Here is a 10,403-nt window from a genome sequence, read left to right as displayed (position 1 = left end):
AAGAAATTTATATATTTTATATTAAATTAATAAATGACGCTAGTTAATGCATACGTTGGGACGGCAAAAGTTCCACAAGGAACGTTAACGCCATTCAAGAAGAACCAGTAACAGCCAACGCCGTTCTCAAACTCTTGGGTCTAACTCATCATACCCATAATTTTTCACTCAGAATTTTCCATAAGCGACCTAAATATATGAATTTGAGAACAGTAGTATTTCTGAAAAAAAAATTATAATCACCCACAAACGAAGGGAAAAAATATTCCCCTGCGTTTCGCGCCGCGAGTGGCTTGAAACAGCGGAGCTTTATTTCAGAAGCCACCTTAATTTTTAGCTCCACCATTGACTCGGTTATAAAGAGTCGATAGTATTGGGTTGGGGAAAAAGTTCATAGCGTTTTTATATTTCTTTCGTTTACAACGATTCGTATAGGTATTTATTCGATAGAACTACTTTTGCTCTTCAAAACTATACTAATTGTAATCGTGTATAGAGAAGGTCTACAGCATGGAAATGTGGGGTTTTCCATCTTTAAATTCCGAAAGTAAATTGAAATAAAACACATTTAGAATTCGAATTTCGATGAAACTTTTATTTCAAATTAAAGTTTGGTTTATGCCATTATGTGTGAAATACAACATCATTCAAATGTCTACCTAGGGCTTCCTCGCCTTGATCTCACCTTGATCCGGAACAGGTAATTTTCGATGACTATTCGGCACATATGGGGCGGTATCTCGGTTATAACTTCACGAATGTTGTCTTTCAAATATTCAAGAGTTTGCGGAGAGTTGGACACGGTCTTTCGCATAACCCCACAACAAAAAGTCTAGCGGGTTCAAATCGCATGACGGCCAATTGGAATCACCAAAACGCGTCCCTCAAATTTTGTTCGCATTATGGCCATGTTCGGTCGTGTTCTGTGGCACGTGGCACCGTCCTGCTGAAACCACATGTCATCCGTATCCATATCTTCAATTTGTGGCAAAAAAAAATCGGTTAACATGCGGCCATAGCGCTCACCATTCACAGTTACTGTCTCGCCGTCCTCATTTTCAAAGAAATACGGCCCGATGACTCCACAAGACCATAATGCGCACCAAACAGTGTCTTTTGGCGGATGCAATGGCCTCTCAACAATCACGTGTGGATTTTCTGAGCCCCATATACGGAAATTTTGGGTGTTCACATAGCCACCGAGCTCGAAATGTGCCTCATCGCTGAAGAAAATTTGATGCGAAAATTCAGCATTTTGCTGATGTTGCTCGTTCACCCAATCGACGTATGCCCTACGCATTCCATGGTCACCACGCTCTAATTTTTGTACCAGTTGGACTTTATATGGATGTAGGTGCAAGTCCAAATGCAAAATTCGCCCAATTGCTGAGCACGCCGTGGAATCGAAACATTCGGGTCATCCTCCACACTGGCAGCAACAGTAGCAATATTTTCGGCCGAACGCACATTACGATGATGCACAGGTTTCACAATATCCGCAACGGATCCCGTTTGTTCGAATTTACGCACTACATTAGCGATTGTGTGCTCTATAGGCCGTCCATGACGACCAAAATCCGTCCGTAATGCTCGAAAAACATTTGCCAGTTTTTCATCATTTTTATTGTATAATTTAACAAAATTAACACGTTGTGCGATGCTAAAACGATCCATATTGTAAAATAGCAGGCATTCAACTAACGATATGACGCTTTGGTTGACAACTATGTCAAACGGTTGTTAGCGCAGGGCTGTATACTTTCGGAAGCCCGAAATGGAAAACCCTGTAGTTTGCAAAGTTCAAAAATTGTGACTTTGACGTCGATGACACGCTCTTTCTGAATTCGACGAAGAAAGTCTCAAATCACTCATTTCAGAAGAATGGTCGCCAAACCAATCAAGGTTGGTTAGTTGCTATGTGTAATTTGTTCGACTTGCTTTACGTAATGAGAGAGGGGGGCGAAATACGTATTTTTAGCGTTACGTTATTTGTATACGGAGCCTAAGATAGTGCACTTAACATCTTGAGCTCCGATTTCATCTTGCGACGCTTTCCATTCAGCCAACATCAAGAGCATTTTCACAATATCAGTGTCGTTCCTCGCTTCCAGAGATAATTATTGTGTAGATAAAAATAGTCAGTAACTCGTCTAGAAAGTAGTCACATATCGTAAAACATTCGAGAACAAACAATTTTGTTTTATATTTCTTCACTTTGTAACTGTCAGATCATCGTTTGTCTAACGAAAAGCTCAATGTCAATCCCTTGGAACCGACACGGAGCTCAACGTGTTAATAAGTCCTTCAAGTTCTGGTCTATACAGCCGGTGCCTAGGATGGACGAAAGAATAGCGATGAATGAACCGATGGGGGAAGACAAATTCATATTTCGATTGATTATCAACAGACCACCCGGTTGGCGCTCGGAATGGCACTGTAGAGTAAGAGTAGCCAAGTTCGGCCATCTGGTGGGATTAATTCTGACTATTCCTTGCACTCTAAATGTACACAAGAAAAAAACCGAAAATGGTTGAGATTAACATCTTGTATGTACACATAAAATTGCGCTCGAAACGTGATTAGCAGAAAAGTGAATCTTACTGGGATCTTTTAAGTGGTCTACATGGCTGGTGTTGTGCTGCCAAAACCGGTAGCCTCATGTCGGTACTGCCATGGGTTTATGAATCCGAAGAAGCTGGTTGAGATAGATTCGGTTTTGCTCGAGACATTTTTCGCAGATTAGAATTCTTCCGGACAAAAATACTCATCCTTGCACAATGGTCCAGGAGATGTATTTAAGTGGAAATTAGCATTTAGAGCTCGATAGTTATTCTCTAGACAAAAATTGTCTTCGACAAAGTTGAACATACGATAGAGCGCTCATTTTCATGTTATCAAAAATAGGGTGACCAAAATTGTCAATGAAAAATATAACTTTTTTATCTTTATATATAGAGGCAAACATAGTTGGACAATGTTGGAGTCCCAGTTATTTGAGATATCTTTGTACACTGGAGAAATAGTTTAGTAAAAGCAGCTACCAAATTTTTAGTAGCCAAAACATTGGTAAAATATACAAATGTTTTGTAAATATTACCCAAATTGCGTAAAAGCGATGTCAGACGCAATGAACGTTCCTACCAGAGATTCGTAGATTTTACTTCATACCATTAGTAACTTTGTTTTTTTGTCATACCTAACATCTGTGATGTGCGCACTTTGCAATCGCCATTTCTATTTTGGAGATGAAGCGATTCGGAGGTAAGCATTTTGTTGATGTTACGTTTCATTACATATATACATCTTTAATATTATTAACATATGTATTTCTTTTCTTCATAGAGACACGAGAGAAGAAAATGCGGATGAAACGTGCTGGTGCTACCGACACTCCCTAAATAATGTAAACTAGAGCGATGCAGCAGGAAGAGGAACGGGAACTTTCCTCGTGTTCGCTGCTCATAGAATAAGTTATATATTATTATTATAATGTATTCTAAGTTAGAATGAACTGCAAAGTTTAAAGCCTCTTAAAAACAAAGAAAGAAGAAGAAGTATTCTAAGTATGTGGAGTTAAATGTAATCAAATAGAATTTTTTAAATTAAAAATAATTATTAATAAACATTTTTATTATCCCTGATGATTATCTCTCACAAATGAGAAGCAAAATTTTCACTGATATTGCACCAATGTTGGACCAACAAATCGTAGTTTGTTTGACGTTTGTGCCTACCATTTTTCTTTCGTAATATGTACCAATGATTAGTAGGGTAGAAAATGACTAGAGAATTGGTAACATGTACCAAAAAATTCGTCGTATTTACTAACTATTCCTCTCAGTGTAGAACAAAGTTTTTTTCTATCTCTTGAAATAACCGATATAGCGCCTTTTTTCTAAGTTACGATAGGGTCACAATGAAAGAAATTGTTTTTTTTGCTCTAACTTTTATATTTCAAATTCTACATACAAATTGTCTTCGGAAGACTTTTAGAACTTACTAATAAAATATTTTGCGATGCAGAACTTGTCAATATCTCAACTTCACTCAAAGTTATTGATATTTCTTCTAAAAAAATACGCACTTTTCAATTGTTTGTCATTCTTTCTTGGCATTTGAAAGAGCATATTTCACTCTACATGATGTGTGATTTTCAACACTATGTTATTTTTTTTTGTGTTTGAGTAAATTAAAATTGAAATAATGAGTTTTTGGGTAAAAAAACATCAATAACTTTAAGGTGAAGGTAGAAGTTAGCCATTGTAGTAGTATAGGTAAACCCACGTGTAAAAATGGGGTAATAGTGTTTGTGAGAGAAGAACAAAGCACACGTGAATAGATCAATTCACTTATCAGACTGTGTGGCGTTACATTGACACGAGACTTTGAATACATTTGAAAAAAAAAATTAGTTATTTGTTATTTGAGACATCTTTGTTGAACAAAGTTTTTTTTCTATCTCTTGAAATAATCGATATAGCGTCTAAGTTACTTTAGGGTCACCATGAAAAAAAAACTGTTTTCTTGCTCTAACTTTTATAATTCAAATTCTACATGCAAACTGTTTTCGAAAGACTTTTAGAACTTACTAATACAAACATTTTGCGATGCAGAACTTGTCAATATCTCAACTTCACTCAATGTTATTGATATTTATTCCCAAAAAATACGATCTAATCAATTGTTTTCCATTCTTTCTGGGGCAAACATAAACAAATTTTGAAACATTTGAAAGAGCATATTTCACTCTATATGATGTGTGATTTCCAAAACTATGTTATTTTTCGTGTTTGAGTAAATTTAATTTGAAATCATGAGTTTTTGGGTGAAAACCCATCTATAACATTGAGCAGGATTAAGATATTGACAAGTTCTGCATCGCAAAATGTTGATATTGATAAGCTCTAAAAGTCGTACGAAGACAGTTTTGATGTAGAATTTAAAATATAAAAGTTAAAACAAAAAACCCCGTTTTTTCATGGTCACCCTAATGCAACTTAAAAAAAAGCGCTAAGTCGATTATATTAAAATATAGAAATAAGTTTTGTTCTACAAAGTTTAATAACTGGTGCTACAGCATTGTCAAACTATGTTTGTCTCTAATAAAGATAAGAAGGCTAGATTTTTTATTTCATCGAAAATTTTGGTCACCCTATTTTTGATAACATAAAAATGAGCGCTCTATCATATGTAACAACTTTGTCGAAGAGAGTTTTTGTCTAAAGAATAAATATCTTCCTCAAAGTTGTTTTCATCGCTTTCTATCTAAGTTACATTAGGGTAACCATGAAAAAACGGGTTTTTTACTCAAACTTTTATATTTAGAATTCTACATCAAAACTGTCTTCGTACGACTTTTAGAGCTTATCAATACCAAAATTTCGCGATGCAGAATCTGTCAATATCTTAATCCTGCACAAAGTTATTGATGGGTTTTCATCGAAAAACTCATGATTTCAATTTGAATTTACTCAAACACGAATAATAACATAGTCTTAAAAATCATATATTATATAGAGTGAAATTTGGTCTTTCAAATTCTTTCAACAAACATTTTTTATGTTTGCCCCAAAAAGAATGACAAACAAATGAAATATCAATAACTTCGCGTGAAGTTGAGATATTGAGAAGTTCTGTATAGCAAAATGTTTGTATTAGTGAGTTCTAAAAATCTTTTGAAGACAGTTTGTATGTAGAATTTGAAATATAAAAGTTAGAGCAAAAAACAGTTTTTTTTCATTGTGACCCTCTCGTAACTTAGAAAAAAGGCGCTATATCCGTTATTTCAAGAGATAGAAAAAACTTTGTTCTACAAAGATATCTCAAATAACTGGGACTACAACATTGTCAAACTATGTTTACCTCTATCTATAAAGATAAGAAGGTTAGATTTTTTATTTTATCGACAATTTTGGTCACCCTATTTCTGATAACAAAAAACAGGAAGTGGGTTATATCTATGGTATAACCGCAAGGGTGACGTAGGACTATCGTTGATTTAGAGATCATTTGTTTGAAGTTGAATCTAAATCCATTCTGAATGAATGAATAAATGAATATTTGGGAGACTTCGAAAACGAGAGCGTTACGTTGGAGGCACAAGGTTTTATGCATCCAATATAGGATACGAAAAACCTTGTTCTGAAGAATAATCTTCAGAAGCTAACCTGCTAACTGTACTTGATTGACAAATCACAAACCCAAATGTATTATATGGATATTTTATGGATAGAAAACATTAAAATAAACTCTTTCACATGAATGTAATTCTAAATTCCCAGAGGAACTGGCTTATTATTTTCAGTAACGATTAGATATTTCCACATTTTCCTCGATACTGGAAGCCCACCAGTAGTTAATACTAACTCGATAACCACCTGTTAATAGTACTTGATTGAAAAATATTTGGTCACAGTGTTACATGAATAGAAAACATTCAAATAAACTCTTTCACATGAATGTATTTTTAAATTCCCAGAGGAACTGGCTGATTATTTCCCAGCAATGATTAGATCTTTCCGGAACTTTCTCGATGCTGAATGGCATCCAAACGGAAAGAATTCTGCGCGTGTATGTGTCGATCCTTCGCCGTCCACCTCCTCCAGCACGTTAGGCAACGATGTTGTCTTGTCGATGTCCTCACGAAAAATGAATGTGTCTCACCACCAGAATATCGCTTAAGTATGCTTTTTGTGTGTGATTGAATCGAGAGAAGGTGTGGTTTACGATGGCAATTTGGAAGGCAAACTAGAGGGGAATGAACTCTCTGAGCTCGAAACTTTCGGCGACTGAGCAATAATCGATTGCGGGCGCATACAATATTGGATACGGAAATATCCTACTGTTGGAGAAGAATAATCTTCAGAAGCTATCCTATTAATTGCGATTGATTGAAAAACCACAAAACCAAATGTATTTGGTCACAGTGTTACATGGATAGAAAACATTAAAATAAACTCTTTCACATGAATGTATTTTTAAATTCCCAGAGGAACTGGCAGATTATTTTCAGTAACGATTAGATATTTCCACATTTTCCTCGATACTGGAAGCCCACCTGTGGTTAATGCTAATTCGATAACTATCTGTTAATAGCACTTGCTTGAAACATATTTGGTCACAGTGTTACATGGATAGAAAACATTAAAATAAACTTTTTCACATGAATGTATTTTTAAATTCCCAGAGGAACTGGCAGATTATTTTCAGTAACGATTAGATATTTCCACATTTACCTCGATACTGGAAGCCCACCTGTGGTTAATGCTAATTCGATAACCATCTGTTAATAGCACTTGCTTGAAACATATTTAGTCACAGTGTTACATGGATAGAAAACATTAAAATAAACTCTTTCGCATGAATGTAATTTTAAATTCCCAGAGGAACTGGCAGATTATTTTCAGTAACGATTAGATATTTCCACATTTTCCTCGATACTGGAAGCCCACCTGTGGTTAATGCTAATTCGATAACCATCTGTTAATAGCACTTACTTGAAACATATTTGGTCACAGTGTTACATGGATAGAAAACATTCAAATAAACTTTTTCACATGAATGCATTTTTAAATTCCCAGAGGAACTGGCTGATTATTTTCAGTAACGATTAGATATTTCCACATTTTCCTCGATACTGGAAGCCCACCTGTGGTTAATGCTAATTCGATAACCATCTGTTAATAGCACTTGCTTGAAACATATTTGGTCACAGTGTTACATGGATTGAAAACATTCAAATAAACTTTTTCACATGAATGTATTTTTAAATTCCCAGAGGAACTGGCAGATTATTTTCAGTAACGATTAGATATTTCCACATTTTCCTCGATACTGGAAGCCCACCAGTGGTTAATACTAACTCGATAACCACCTGTTAATAGTACTTGATTGAAAAATATTTGGTCACAGTGTTACATGAATAGAAAACATTCAAATAAACTTTTTCACATGAATGCATTTTTAAATTCCCAGAGGAACTGGCTGATTATTTTCAGTAACGATTAGATATTTCCACATTTTCCTCGATACTGGAAGCCCACCTGTGGTTAATGCTAATTCGATAACCATCTGTTAATAGCACTTGCTTGAAACATATTTGGTCACAGTGTTACATGGATAGAAAACATTCAAATAAACTCTTTCACATGAATGTAATTTTAAATTCCCAGAGGAACTGGCAGATTATTTTCAGTAACGATTAGATATTTCCACATTTTCCTCGATACTGGAAGCCCACCTGTGGTTAATGCTAATTCGATAACCATCTGTTAATAGCACTTGCTTGAAACATATTTGGTCACAGTGTTACATGGATTGAAAACATTCAAATAAACTTTTTCACATGAATGTATTTTTAAATTCCCAGAGGAACTGGCAGATTATTTTCAGTAACGATTAGATATTTCCACATTTTCCTCGATACTGGAAGCCCACCTGTGGTTAATGCTAATTCGATAACCATCTGTTAATAGCACTTACTTGAAACATATTTGGTCACAGTGTTACATGGATAGAAAACATTCAAATAAACTTTTTCACATGAATGCATTTTTAAATTCCCAGAGGAACTGGCTGATTATTTTCAGTAACGATTAGATATTTCCACATTTTCCTCGATACTGGAAGCCCACCTGTGGTTAATGCTAATTCGATAACCATCTGTTAATAGCACTTGCTTGAAACATATTTGGTCACAGTGTTACATGGATTGAAAACATTCAAATAAACTTTTTCACATGAATGTATTTTTAAATTCCCAGAGGAACTGGCAGATTATTTTCAGTAACGATTAGATATTTCCACATTTTCCTCGATACTGGAAGCCCACCAGTGGTTAATACTAACTCGATAACCACCTGTTAATAGTACTTGATTGAAAAATATTTGGTCACAGTGTTACATGAATAGAAAACATTCAAATAAACTTTTTCACATGAATGCATTTTTAAATTCCCAGAGGAACTGGCTGATTATTTTCAGTAACGATTAGATATTTCCACATTTTCCTCGATACTGGAAGCCCACCTGTGGTTAATGCTAATTCGATAACCATCTGTTAATAGCACTTGCTTGAAACATATTTGGTCACAGTGTTACATGGATAGAAAACATTCAAATAAACTTTTTCACATGAATGCATTTTTAAATTCCCAGAGGAACTGGCTGATTATTTTCAGTAACGATTAGATATTTCCACATTTTCCTCGATACTGGAAGCCCACCTGTGGTTAATGCTAATTCGATAACCATCTGTTAATAGCACTTGCTTGAAACATATTTGGTCACAGTGTTACATGGATAGAAAACATTAAAATAAACTCTTTCACATGAATGTAATTTTAAATTCCCAGAGGAACTGGCAGATTATTTTCAGTAACGATTAGATATTTCCACATTTTCCTCGATACTGGAAGCCCACCTGTGGTTAATGCTAATTCGATAACCATCTGTTAATAGCACTTACTTGAAACATATTTGGTCACAGTGTTACATGGATAGAAAACATTCAAATAAACTTTTTCACATGAATGCATTTTTAAATTCCCAGAGGAACTGGCTGATTATTTTCAGTAACGATTAGATATTTCCACATTTTCCTCGATACTGGAAGCCCACCTGTGGTTAATGCTAATTCGATAACCATCTGTTAATAGCACTTGCTTGAAACATATTTGGTCACAGTGTTACATGGATTGAAAACATTCAAATAAACTTTTTCACATGAATGTATTTTTAAATTCCCAGAGGAACTGGCAGATTATTTTCAGTAACGATTAGATATTTCCACATTTTCCTCGATACTGGAAGCCCACCAGTGGTTAATACTAACTCGATAACCACCTGTTAATAGTACTTGATTGAAAAATATTTGGTCACAGTGTTACATGAATAGAAAACATTCAAATAAACTTTTTCACATGAATGCATTTTTAAATTCCCAGAGGAACTGGCTGATTATTTTCAGTAACGATTAGATATTTCCACATTTTCCTCGATACTGGAAGCCCACCTGTGGTTAATGCTAATTCGATAACCATCTGTTAATAGCACTTGCTTGAAACATATTTGGTCACAGTGTTACATGGATAGAAAACATTCAAATAAACTTTTTCACATGAATGCATTTTTAAATTCCCAGAGGAACTGGCTGATTATTTTCAGTAACGATTAGATATTTCCACATTTTCCTCGATACTGGAAGCCCACCTGTGGTTAATGCTAATTCGATAACCATCTGTTAATAGCACTTGCTTGAAACATATTTGGTCACAGTGTTACATGGATAGAAAACATTAAAATAAACTCTTTCACATGAATGTAATTTTAAATTCCCAGAGGAACTGGCAGATTATTTTCAGTAACGATTAGATATTTCCACATTTTCCTCGATACTGGAAGCC

This window comes from Toxorhynchites rutilus, chromosome 3 (genome assembly GCF_029784135.1).
Source record: "Toxorhynchites rutilus septentrionalis strain SRP chromosome 3, ASM2978413v1, whole genome shotgun sequence".
NCBI lineage: Eukaryota > Metazoa > Arthropoda > Insecta > Diptera > Culicidae > Toxorhynchites > Toxorhynchites rutilus.
Note: the sequence above shows the minus strand (reverse complement) of the source record.